Below are 14449 nucleotides of genomic sequence, written 5' to 3'. Positions count from 1 at the left end.
GGGAAGGGCTGGTTACTACACAGGGAGGGCTAGAACCAAAGGGCTGGTTACTAGACAGGGAGGACTTAGAAACGGAAGGGGTTGGTTACTACACGGGGAGGGGAAGGGACTAATTACTACACAGGTAGGGGCTAGAACGAAGAGCTTGTTACTTCACAGAGAGGCTAGAACCAAAGGGCTGGTTACTATACGGGGAGGGGCTTAGAACCGAAGGGCTGGTTACTCCATTGGGAGGGCTAGATCCGAAGGGCTGGTTACCCCACACTGAGGGCTAGGAGCGAAGGGTTAATTACTACACAGGGAGGGCTGGAACCGAAGGACTGGTTACTACACAGGGAGGGCTAGAACCGAAGGGCTGGTTACTGCACAGGGAAGGCTAGAATCAAAGGGCTGGTTTCTACATGGGGAGTGCTACAACTGAAGGGCTGGTTACTACACAGGGAGAGCTCGAACCAAAGGGCTGGTTACTACCACGGAGATGGGAAGAGCTAATTACTACACAAGTAAGACTAGGACTGAAGGTCTGTAAGGTACTACACAGGGAGGCTAGAACCAGAGGGCTGGCTATTATACAGGGGAGGGCTAGAACCGAAGGCTGGTTACTACACAGGGAGGGCTCCGAACGAAGGGCTGGTTACTCCACAAGGTAGGGCTAGAACCGAAGGGCTGGTTACTCCACTGGGAGGGCTAGGAACGAAGGGAGAGTTACTACACAGGGAGGGCTAGAACCGAAGGGCTAGTTAATAAAGCGAAGGGCTGGTTACTCAACGGGAGGGCTTTGAAAAAAGGGCTAATTACTCCACAGGGAGGGCTGGAACCGAAGGCTGGTTACTCCACAGGGACGGCTAGTAATGAGGGCTAATTAGTACACAAGGAGGGTCTGGAACATAAGCGCTGGTTTTACTAAAACAGGGTAGGATAGAACCAGAGGGCTGTTACTCCACAGATAGAGCTAAAACCGAAGGGTGGGTACTCCACAGGGAGAGGCTAGAACCGAAGGGCTGGGTTACTCCACTGGAGGGCTCGGAACTGAGGGCTAATTACTACACGGGAGGCTAGGACGAATGGCTAATTACTACACAGGGAGAGCTGGAACCGAAGGGCTGATTACCCCACAGGGAGGGCTAGAACCTAAGGGCTGGTTACTCCACAGGGAGGTCTAGGAACGAAGGGCTAGTTACTACATTAGGGAGGACTGGAACCAAAAGGGCTAGTTAACTTCCACCGGGAGGCTAGGAACGAAGGCTTAATACACCAGGGAGAGCTGGGGAACCGAAGGGCTGATTACTCCACAGGAGGGCTAGAACTAAGGGCTGGTCTACGCACAGGAGGTCTAGGAACGAAGGCTATGTTACTACATAGGGAGGGCTGGAACAAAGGGCTAGTTACTACACCGGGAGGGCTAGGAACGAAGGCTAATTACTACACAGGGAGAGCTGGAACCGAAGGGCTGACTACTCCACAGGGAGGGTAGACCTAAGGGCTTGTTACTCACAAGGAGGTCTAAGGAACGAAGGGCTAGGTTACTACATAGGGTTAGGGCTGGAACCAAAGGTCTGGTTACTACACAGGGAGGGGTAGAACTGAAGGGCTAGTTATTACACATGGAGGGCTAGAACCCAAGGGTTGGTTACTACACAGGCATGGCTAGAAACCAGAGGCTGGTTACTACACAGGAAGGGCTAGAATCAAAGGGCTGGTTACTACACAGGTAGGGCTGGGATTGAAGGGCTGGTTACTACTCAAGGAGGGCTAGAACCGAAGGGCTGGTTACTACACATGGAGGCTAGAACCTCAGGGCTGGGTACTACACGGAAGTTGCTAGAAACCGAGGGCTAATTATTACACAGGGTGGGAGTGCTAGAACCTAAGGGCTGGTTACTACACAGGGAGGACTAGAACCCGAAGGCTGGTTACTACAAAACCGGGAGGGCTAGAACCAGTGGGCTGGTTACTACACAGGCAGGGCTAGACCCAGAGGGCTGGTTACTACACAGAAGGGCTGGGAACTACACAGGGAGGGCTGAAATTGAAGGGCTGGTTACTACTCGGGAGGGCTAGAACTGAAGGGCTGGTTACAACACAGGTAGGGCTAGAACCCGAGTCTGGTTACTACACAGGGAGGGCTAGAACTGAAGGGCCTGGTTACTCCGCAGGGAGGGCTAGAACCAGAGGGCTGGTTACTACACCGGGAGGGCTAGAACCGAAGGGCTGGCTACTAGCACTTACTACCACACAGGGAGGCCTACAACCGAAGGGCTGGTTACTCCAGAGGGAGGGCTAGGAATGAAGGGCCAGTTATTACACAGGGAGGCCTGGAACCAGAGGGCTGGGTACTACACCAAGAGGGCTGGAACTGAAGGGCTGGTTACTCCACATGGAGGGCTAGGAATGAAGGGCTAATTATTACACAGGAAGGGCTAGAACTGAAGGGCTGGTTACTACAAAGGGAGTGGTAGAACCGAAGGGCTGGTTACTCCACCGGGAGGGCTAGGAACAAAGGGCTAATTACTCCACAGGGAGGGCTAGGAACAAAGGGCTAATTACTACACAGGGAGGGCTAGAACTGAAGGGCTGGTTCCTACATGTGTAAGGCTAGAACCGAAGAACTGGTTACTCCACACGGAGGGCTAGGAATGAAGGGCTAATTATTACACAGGGAGGGCTAGAACTGGAGGGCTGGTTACTACAAAGGGAGGGCTAGAACCAGAGGGCTGGTTACTACAAAGGGAGTGGTAGAACCGAAGGGCTGGTTACTCCACAGAGAGGGCTAGGAACAAAGGGCTAATTACTACAAAGGGAGGGCTAGAACCGAAGGGCTGGTTACTCCACAGAGAGGGCTAGGAACAAAGGGCTAATTACTACAAAGGGAGGGCTAGAATCGAAGAGCTGGTTACTCCACAGAGAGGGCTAGGAACAAAGGGCTAATTACTACAAAGGGAGGGCTGGAACCGAAGGACTGGTTACTACACCAGGAGGGCTGGAACTGAAGGGCTGGTTGCTCCTCAGGGAGGGCTAGGAACAAAGGGCTAATTACTACACAGGGAGGGCTAGGAATGAAGGGCTAATTACTACACAGGGAGGGCTGGAACCAAAGGCCTGGTTACTACACAGGGAGGGCTAGAACCAGAGGGCTGGTTACTACACAGGGAGGGCTAGGAATGAAGGACTAATTACTACACAGGGAGGGCTGGAACCAAAGGGCTGGTTACTACACAGGGAGGGCTAGAACCAGAGGGCTGGTTACTACACAGGGAGGGCTAGAACAGAAGGGCTAATTAATTCACAGGGAGAGCTAGTAACGAAGGGCTAATTAATTACACAGGAAGGGCTAGAACCAGAGGGCTCTTGGTTAACAGGGGAAGGGCTACCCACAGGGAAGGCTAGAACCTAAGGGCTGGTTACTACACAGGGAGGCTAGAACCGAAGGGCTGGTTGCTCCACAGGGATGGGCTAGAACAGAAGGGCTGGTTACTCCCCACATGGTAGGGCTAGGAACGAAGGGCTTAATTACTTCAAACAGGGGGGGCTGGGGGCTGGAACCTAAAGGAGCTGGTTTACTACTAGGGGAGGGCTGGAAATCGAAAGGGCTGGTTACTACACGGGAGGGCTAGATTCAAAGGGCTAGTTACTACACAGGGAGGGCTGGTTTATTACACCAGGAGGGCTGGAACCGAAGGGGCTGGTTACCTCCACAAGATGGGGCTAGGAACGAAGGACTAATTACTACCAGAGGGAGGGTTGGAATCGAACGGGCTGGATTCCACAAACAGGGAGGGCTAGGAACAGAGGGCTAATTTACTTCACAAAGGAGGGCTAGAACCGGAGGGCTGGTAACTATCCAGGGATGGGCTGGAATCGAATGGGCTGGTTACTACACATCAAGGGCTAGAACCTAAGGGCATAGTTACTACAGGGAGGGCTGATCCGAGAGCTGGTTACTACACAGGAAGGGCTAGAACCAGAGGGCTAGTTACTACACTGGGAGGGCTAGAACCGAAGGGCTGGTTACTACACAGGGAGGGCTGGAACCGAAGGGCTGGTTACTCCACAGGGAGAGTTAGAACCAAAGGGCTGGTTACTCCACAGGGAGGGCTAGGAACGGAGGGCTAATTACTCCACAAGGAGGGATGGAATGGAACCGAATGGCTAGTTACTACACTGGGAGGGCTGGAACTGAAGGGCTGGTTACTCCACAGGGAGGGCTAGGAACAAAGGGCTAATTACTACACAGGGAGGGCTTTAATCAAAGGGCTGGTTACTACATAGGGAGGGCTAGAACTGAAGGGCTGGTTACTAAACGGGGAGAGCTAGAACTTAAGAGCTAGTTACTCCACAGGGAGGACTAGGAACAAAGGGGTAATTACTACACAGGGAGGGCTGAAACTGAAGGGCTGGTTACTGCACATGGAGGGCTAGAATCGAAGGCCTGGTTACTACACAGGAGGCTAGACACAGAGGGCTGGTTACTACACAAGGAGGGCTAGAACTGAAGGGCTGGTTTTACTCCACAGGGAGGACTAGGAATGAAGGGCTAATTACTACACAGGGAGGGCTGGAACCAAAGGCTGGTTACTACACAGGTAGGGCTAGAATCGAAGTACTGATTACTCCACAGGGAGGGCTAGGAACAAAGGGCTAATTACTACACAAAGAGGGCTGGAACCAAAGGGGTCTGGTTACTACATAGGGAGGGCTAGAACCAAAGGGCTGGTTCACATAGGGAGGGCTAGAACCGAAGGGCTGGTTACTACACAGGGAGGGCTAGAACCGAAGGGCTGGTTACTACACAGGGAGGGCTAGAACCGAAGGGCTGGTTACTACACAGGGAGGGCTAGAACCGAAGGTCTGTTTACTACATAGGGAGGGCTAGAAATGAAGGGCTGGTTACTACACAGGGAGGGCTAGAACTGAAGGGCTGGTTCTACACAGGGAGGGCTAGAACCAAAGATCTGTTTACTACATAGGGAGGGCTAGAACTGAAGGGCTGGTTACTACACAGGGAGGGCTAGACTGAAGGGCTGGTTACTCACAGGGGGGGGCTACCAAAGGGCCGGCTGTTTACTTATGGGGAGCTAAGAACCGAAGGGCTGTTTACTACATTGCGGGAGGGCTAGAACCGAAGGCTGGTTTACTACACAGGTAGGGCTAGAACCGAATTGGCTGTTTACTACATAGGGAGGGCTAGAACCGAAGGCTGGTTTACTACACTAGGGAGGGCTAGAACCTGAAGGGCTGGTTACTACACAGGGAGGGCTAGAACCAAAGGGCTTTATTACACCGGGAGGGCTAGAACCGAAGGGCTGCTACATCCAGGGAGGGCTAGAACCTGGGCTGGTTTACTTACACGGGAGGGAGGGTTCTAGAACTAAGGGCTGTTTACTACATAGGGAGGGCTAGAACCTGAAGGGCTGTTACTACACAGGGAGGGCTAGAACCTGAAGGGCTGGTTTACTACTCAGGGAGGGCTACAACCGAAGGGCTAGCCTAACCAAATAGGGAGGGCTGAACTGAAGGGCTGGTTACTACATAGGGAGGGCTAGAACCCGAGGGCTGGTTACTACACAGGGAGGGCTAGAACCGAAGGGTCTGTTTACTACATAGGGATGGGCTAGAACCTGAAGGGCTGTTTAACTACATAGGAGGCTAGAACCAGAAGGGCTGGTTACTACATAGGGAGGGCTAGAACGAAGGGCTGGTTTACTACATAGGGAGGGCTATGAACCGAAGGCTGTTTACTACATAGGGATGGCTAGAACCTGAGGGCTGTTTACTACACAGGGAGGGCTACAGAGGGTCAAGGAAGGGCTGTTTAATGCACAGGGAGGGCTAGAACTGAAGGGCTGTTTACTACACAGGGAGGGCCAGAACCGAAGGGCTGTTTACTACATAGGGAGGCTAGAACTGAAGGGCTGTTTACTACACAGGGAGGGCCAGAACCGAAGGGCTGTTTACTACATAGGGCAGGGCTAGAACTGAAGGCTGGTTACTACACAGGGAGGGAGGCTAGAACGAAGGGCTGTTTACTACACAGGGAGGGCTAGAACTGAAGGGCTGTTTACTACACAGGGAGGGCTAGAACCGAAGGGCTGTTTACTACATAGGGAGGGCTAGAACTGAAGGGCTGTTTACTACACAGGGAGGGCTAGAACTGAAGGGCTGGTTACTACATAGGGAGGGCTAGAACCGAAGGGCTGGTTACTACACAGGGAGGGCTAGAACTGAAGGGCTGGTTACTACACAGGGAGGGCTAGAACCGAAGGGCTGGTTACTACACAGGGAGGGCTAGAACTGAAGGGCTGGTTACTACACAGGGAGGGCTAGAACCGAAGGGCTGGTTACTACACAGGGGGGAGGGCTAGAACTGAAGGCTGTTTACTACATAGGGAGGCTAGAACCGAAGGGCTGGTTACTACACAGGGAGGGCTAGAACCGAAGGGCTGGTTACTACTCAGGGAGGGCTAGAACCGAAGGGCTGTTTACTACACAGGTAGGGCTAGAACCAAAGGGCTGGTTACTACACAGGGAGGGCTAGAACCGAAGGGCTGGTTACTACACAGGGAGGGCTAGAACCAAAGGGCTGGTTACTACACAGGGAGGGCTAGAACCAAAGGGCTGGTTACTACACAGGGGAGGGCTAGAACCAAAGGGCTGGTTACTACACAGGGAGGGCTAGAACCAAAGGCTGGTTACTACACAGGGAGGGCTAGAACCAAAGGGCTGGTTACTACACAGGGAGGGCTAGAACCGAAGGGCTGGTTACTACACAGCAATGGCCAGAACTGAAGGGCTAGTTTTACATAACACAGCAAGGGCTAGAACCAGAGGGCTAGTTACTACTCAGCTAGGGCTATAACTAAAGTGCTAGTTACTTACTCAGCTTGGGCTAGAACCAGAAAAGGCGAGATACTACACAGTTAAGGTCTAGAACCAAAGGGAAGTTTGTTTTTTGAGAAAACTTTAAATTCCGTTCGTTGTATACAGCATATCTTTATGAAAGTTTGAAAATTTACCTAAACCTGGTGTGGTGAACGTTTCATTCATATATAAGATGAGATGAAGTGAGTCTCACTCATTCATTCAAAAACCGTCCACTGCTCACTCCCATCCTGTAGAGACACAGCATCCATATGCAGTAACGTGCGCATCTTCCTGAGGCACAGAGGAATGTATGCAAACGAAATTATGTGGAAACACTCTCCTGTCAGAAGCTGATTTCTTTTTATAGATGCTGAAACTTCACTACCGCAGTGGGGGAGGGAGTCGGCTCAATAAGATTTTATCGTTCTTTTGCTCGTATCGTGAGGAGAGAGAGAGAGGAGAGGAGAAGAGAGAGAGAGAGAGAGAGAAAGCGTTGAGGGGTGGAAAAGGCCGTTTGTTCCCTTTTATATGATTCAAAATAGAATCCAGGGACCTTTATATGAAATCACATTTTCCTCATGGTTGCAGATGAAAGTATTTTTTTTTTTTTTTTTTTTTTTCCAGTAGAGGGAAAGAAAGAGTACAGCCGTGGATGGAGGGAGGAAGGAGAAAATGAAGGAGAGAGGACAGTAAGGAAGGAGATAAGAGACGAGATAAGAAGAGGGAAGAGGAGAGGCATGGGGGCGGGGGTGGGGGTAGCAGGTCACCCTGGGTCTGTCCATGTAGCAGCTGTTTTATGTAAGGGGTCTGAGGAAACCATCCTGTAGGCTAACAGCTCCCTAGACGCAGGTTTGCTACAGTCTGAGGATGATCGTCTTCACTGAAGAGAGAGAGAGAGAGAGAGAGAGAGATTTAGTGAAGATGTTTCATGGCCCTGCGCGAAGCCTTTCCTCTTTTCTTTCCTTCTTATTTCGTTTCCAAGAAGTGAAAGGCATCTCGGATCGACGGGAATTTCGGAATGTTGCACGACTACTATGCTTTTCAGGAATTTGTCTTGGCACGACACTCGATTTTTATTCCCCTAAAAATTGTGAATTTCTTCTCTTGAATTTTTTTCCTTTTTTTATTTTTTATTTTTATTTTTATTTTTTGTTTTTTCTTTTACCTCCAAAGCATTTTTTTGTTCCACGATTGAGTTATGTTGCTGGCAAAAAAATAAGGAGGAAAGATAAGATTCGCTGTATTTTCCTTTTGTTGGACTATGTTTCTTTCTATCTTTTGTTATGATTTTTGTGTCGTCGCTTTTTGAAAAGGTATTGCTGTAATTTTAGAATCTATTTTAAAATTAATATTTTTTTTTTTATTGTAATCCTTTGTGTTTTTTTATTGTAATCCTTGTGTTTATTAGGCCTATTGTCCCACGGCAGTCATAGTTCCCCTTTCAGTTGATGATTTTCCTCCTTGCTTGAAAACTTTTATTTTATTTCCTTAAGATGCAGGCTCCACGTGGTTTATTTTCTTCATGCCTTGGCTGCAGAAGGGTGGCATTTGCCCCCTGAAAATTCCTTTTAGTCCGAAGAGTACATTAGTTTTTTTATTTTTATTGAGCATTACTGACTCCTGCTATATGTTTATTAAAATCTCAGAACTGGTCAGAATTTCTCCGTCGATTCACTAACCTAGTTGTAAGTAATGGAATCCTTTCAGCCAATTTTTGGAAGTGATTAGGTAAAAATTTAAATTATTTTGAAAAATGGTGAAAATTTGATGAACACCAAGGCGAGAAAAAATATATTGGTAGTATATAGTTTTAGGAAGTGTCTTGATTTGACAATTTTTTATAAACCCTTGGACCTTGATCCTAGGAGAAAAGGAAGACATAGCAAAGACTTTTGGTGCTACGATGACCCTTGAGAAAAATAGGCAGCAGGAGACACTTTTCCTAGGAAACTTTCAATTCGAGGACTTGGTGTGATTCAGAAAGTCTCTTAGTCCATAGTCCATCTGCTTAGCAGTCTGTTTTTTCCTTTGAAAATCGTTAAAAGTGAATCGTTTTGTCACCAAGAACCATTAAGTGATACTCTTGACTTTTGAGTCTGGGAAGTTAGGGAAAATGTCAGCAATCTTGTCTGCTTTATTTCCCGTTCTTTATAACTTTCTTTCTAACTCGCTTCATTTATCATCCAGGTTATGTTAATTCGACTCTGTAAATTATAGCATTGTCGCGTGCCTTCACTTATTCATAGTGTGATAAAGTTTCCACCTCCTAATGGGAATGGGTATTAGAGAGTTAGCACAATATACCATCGTACTTTGCATCTTTGAAGATTTTTTGTCCTTAAAAGTATATCTTAGTTTTACCAGGGCTGGCCCGAAGGAATAGATATTTTTTTACGTGGCTAGAACCAATTGGTTACCTAGCAACGGGACCTGCAGCTTATTGTGGGATCCGAACCACATTATATCGTAAAATGAATTTCTAATCGCCAGAAATACATAACTCTGATTTTGCGCTGGCAGAGCTGGGAATCGAACTCGCGACTACCGAATCGGTAGGCGAGCATGTAACAGACCCATCCATCCTCTTAACACATTTTATGTCTGTGACGTCACTACAGAATTTTAAAAAAAGAATAAATTGAGCGCGTAACAAAGATTTATTTTGAAGGAAACGATAGTTCATTTGATGAAAATTTTAGAAATTAGTTCTAAATCCACTGATTAATAATCAGTATGGTAAGGTGGTAAAAGAGAATCTTTACCTTAAGCGAAAATGGGTCTTATAATGCATTAATCATTTTTAGGTAACCAAGAGAAGTTCAAAGATGTGACTTTAGATTACTCTACAATTTTTATTTCCTTTAACATTTTGCAAAACCTGATCCAAAAGTAAATATCATTAAGCTCATTTCACATCTTCACAAGTCATCCTTACTATTCCAACATAAGCTGCCCTTTCATAGCTCCATCGATCTCTAGATTTTTTTTTTTTTTTTTTTTTTTGCTGTCTGTTGAGCAAAGTTTCATTTTTATTTTCCACATTGATTTCTTTCTATTTTTCACAAGCCTTATGCTGTAACCTTTTCTTTTTATTGAAAGACCTCTCGTAAACAACTGTATATGACGTTTTCTTAATATTCTATTATTATTCCACTGTAACTAGGTAACCCATGAATGAATATGCACACACATGGTTGTATGTACACACATGAAAATAGGAAAGAAACCTTTTTATGAAGATTTTCAGTTTAATACTTATTATATCGTTTCGTGGTTTGTTACTATTAGAGAGTAAAACCTAGAGAGTAAAAGATTGAAACATTAGACAGTAAAAACTTTAGAGTAAAATATATATTATAGAGAGAGAGAGAGAGAGAGAGAGAGAGAGAGGAGAGAGTTGCTCATTCGGGAGAAATGTTCGGTTCGCGCTAGATGCCAGAAACTGGTCGAGGCTACAAGTATATTTTCTTTAGTTTTCAGTGTGGCGTGTAATTTTTTTTTTTTTGTTTTTTTTTTTTTCCGATCTCATACACCGAGAAAAGCAAGCACACTTTTTTAAAGTCGCATTGCAGCATATTTATCAAGAAATCAGTCGTGTTGGCGTACTTAGATCGATTTTGGGTATCATGAAGTGACATCAGCAATTCCAGGATATGTGGCAAATTTATTTTTCCTATTCCAGTTTCAAAATATAAGATCGATGTCTGCAGTGCGAACATAAGCAATGTGAGGCTGGAGGTTTGATTAATTTCTCTATTATTCATAGGATGTGCGTCCTCAGAATCGGCTAAAACTTAAATGGGTAGAACTAAAAATGTTAAAAAAGGTAGATTACGTTTATGCAAATTATGTAGACAAGAATAATGTCTGATGGAGTCGATCTGAGATAATTGATCATAAAAAAAATTGAAATCACCGAGATCGAGAACCAATTTCCTCTTCTGCATTTCTGCATTTGTTCCACAGGACTGCGTAGCATAGCAAAGGTTTCATTCCTTTTACTGTACATCCTTTTATATTCTCTTTCTTCCATCATACTGTCCACCCTCTGCTGTCAATTGTTTCATAGTGCAATTGCGAGGTTTTCCTCTTGTTACACTTCACCTTTCAAACCTTTTACTGTCAATTTCCGTTTCTGCGCTGAATTGGCCTTAGTTGCCCCACCGTGCTTGGCATAATGCCAAAAACAAAATCTATATAAATCAAATCCAAGAAGGCCTTTTATTATCGTTAACATCACCAAAATTGTCACGTCAAGATAAATATGGAGAGAGAATTATTTGTGTTGAAGGTGGCCATTCAGATAAGTAATGTTAATTAGCACGGAGATCAGAATGGAAAACAGTTGTAGTAACTACAGTTTTCAATGAAAAAAGATGAACAGTCGAAGCCAGTGGCTTCAGATGACAATTGAAGCACTGTATTTCTTTTGACTTTGTAAATATGTATTGATTTCCAACATTGGGAATTTATTTAATTAGATTTGGAGGAATTCTTTTTATTTGATGAAATCATTGTAAAATAAGTCTGTGTGCCTTCGCTTTTAGTGTAGTTGTAGCTCAAGCTAATTATGTAGTTCCTCGTTGACGATGTCGCGCTCGGCTGCCAATCCGGTGGTCCGAAGTTCGATTCTCGGCTCTGCCAACGCGGAATCAGAGGAATTTATTTCTGGTGATAGAAATTCATTTCTCGATATAATTCTTAGCCATGTAAAAATGTCTAATCCTTCGAGCCAGCCCTAGGAGAGCTGTTATCAGCTCAGTGGTCTGGTTAGACTAAGATATACTGAATCTTAAAATGTTCAGTTGATAATTTGACTGAAAGGAATATATTTCGTGAATTAATCAAGACTTGAATTTACTCCGCTTTTTGATCTGCCTTTTTACGTGAAAATAAAATACTGATCATGGAATTACACCCTTCACACCTTACAGCTCTGAATAACATCTCCCATTTCTGTATTTTTTAAAATTGATCTCACGATAGTTGACTGTCATTAAGGACTCTAATATTCGTTAATTTGATAAAATATGGTAGGGTCCATTCATGTTTTTAAAAAGTATTTGCAGATATACCAACCCAGACACCAGTTTCCTATTTTTCCAATATTGTATGGGACATTTTTTAAACACATCGTAGCTCAAAGTTTATGATGGTGGTTTTACTGGCTGCTACTGGAGCGAAGAACCCGCGCTAACAGAAAGGTGACACAAAATATAGAAAAAGTTATAGTATGTAACTCACTGTATTTAATCCAGGGATTATTTAGGAATTTTTGCACTTACGTACTTAGGTCGTGACAGTCATCATCACCATCCATTTTTGCTGGTGGTTCCTCTTGATATTGATTCTCATTAGGTTCATCTGGCTGACCCCATTTCTTGGCACTGGTCATGATCTGGAAGAACTTGCTCTCCCGTGTCAGTTTTTTCTTCTTTTTTTTATCCATGTATGTCTTATTTTCCTTAAACGTCCTGCGGTTATCTTTTTATTTTATTTTTATTCATTTCTTAAGGCAACTTATCTAATAGTCACTGAAATATCCTGGTAATCTTGTATATTTTATTTTTTTCTTATGTCTGCGTATAATTTTGGCTCCTTCAGTCTGTTTTTTTTTTTTTTTTTTCTGTCAGCAGATTTGTATCGATCAGATCTTGAGTGATGTCCTCGTACTCAGTACCTTTTCTCTCAGACTGGATGGCAAAAAGCGGCTCTTTCATTTACAGTACGTAGTTCTCCATGATCAGATGACATGAACTTTATTTTTGTCAGCTTGTAGATTAGAGTAAGAGAAACTTCATACGTAGTAATATTTGAATAAAACTATTTTGGAATCCCTTTCATTCCAGTGTAAAAGAAGAATATTGGTAATTTAACGAGAGAGAGAGAGAGCGCTAAAAACGAATTGTATAAATGAAGCATTGTTGAATGTTAATGCTAATTATTATTGTTAGTTATACCCATGTATTTTATCACCATTAAACTATGAGTATGGGATATCTTATGTTTAGCAATTATAATTCTTGAATCGGCCACATTTGTAAGTCCAGCTCTGACACGTACCAGAGTACCCATGGTGTTCCAGGAACCACGTAATCGGTGTTAAAGGTACCACCATCGACTCCGGCCATAATTGCCTAAGGAATTTCTTTCTTTTTCTTTTTTCCTTTCTTTTCTCCGGCATTTAGCTTTGCCTTTGTGTGTGCGCGTGTTTTTTTTTATACATAGAAAACGGATCGCATGTTTCCATTTGTTAGTATTAGTGACCTTCGACTTACAAATTATGTTGGAATAAATTGATTTGATTTCTGGGTGTTCACGTTGTACCTATGTTATTGAGGTGCCTTCGTGTTCGAATTCATTTTCCTCTGAGCCTTCATTTGGTTTCGTGTTTATTAGTGGGGGTTTTCGCAAAGTATCGCAGAGAGCTGATTAAGACCACGCAGTGCAAATGATTGCTGAATCATTTGGGAATATATATATAGGTTGATGTTACACAATAGTCGTTAGTCAAGTTGCACAAGAGGAATGATTCTCAATCGTTATATTTTTTACAATAAACTATATCAGCGTCTTATAGTCACATGAGGTGAAATATAACGGAAGGTCCCCTTGCCCAGTTTCTCTGCTCTTTGATTTCTCGCCAAAGATTAAACTTTGCATCATAAATCCTCATGAGTAGCTTTAAGGGCGTCACACGACCAAAGTGTCCTATAGTCTTTAATGGGGCCACTTAGGTTTCATTTATGATCCTATATACATAGAGATCCTTTCATTATCCCGTTGTTTTTGGATGTTGGGTCCCAGCGTAGGTGACGTAATGTCTTGAATATATGATTATTATTTTTGGTTCCTTTCATTATCCTTTCACTTTGGAAAATTACTCCGTGATAAGATCGATGTGTACTGTACAATCTCTTATGAAAAACACCAGTTTTATTTACTTGTTTGTTAAGTTTACTGAATGACGAATAATTTTGGCTCGAGCTAAAACAGTTTTATTGGGGAATTAAATGTTGAAAATCCGAAAGAGGCCCGTAGATTCCATTATGTTCATATCCTGATTTTAAAGAAATGTTCATTTTATGAATGGATTCTGATACCAACAATCATCAGTGATCTACACACTGGCAGAATTGAACAACGATTTCAAAACCTCTTTTATCTCTTGCCTCTCGTGAAAGTTGTTCAAGCGATGAGGCCTTGCCAAGGCGTCGGTGCCTCTCCTCACCCTTGTTCTCGAATTCATCATCGTCACCATCATCCTCCTTGTTGATTTAGGAAGTCCTTCCCATCGGAACTCATCAGTCTCTCGAATAACTTCTTCCGTGTCGTTACTGTTTCTGAATAGAACGGGTGGGTAAAACAGTTTCCTCTTAAGTTTTTTAAGTTTTTTCAATTTGGTTTTTAGTCCTTGTGGCAATTTATTGAAATAGTTTGGCTACCGTGTATTGGGACGACCGTTTTCCAATATCTTTTAAACATCTTGGATCCATCAGTCGATATTTGCCAATGCTCCAGCATCTATTTATGCTTTGTTTTATATTTTTATAGATATTTTATTACATTTGGTCTTCTTCTTCATAGC

The sequence above is a fragment of the Macrobrachium nipponense genome, chromosome 32, assembly GCF_015104395.2.
Source record: "Macrobrachium nipponense isolate FS-2020 chromosome 32, ASM1510439v2, whole genome shotgun sequence".
Taxonomy (NCBI): domain Eukaryota; kingdom Metazoa; phylum Arthropoda; class Malacostraca; order Decapoda; family Palaemonidae; genus Macrobrachium; species Macrobrachium nipponense.
Note: the sequence above shows the minus strand (reverse complement) of the source record.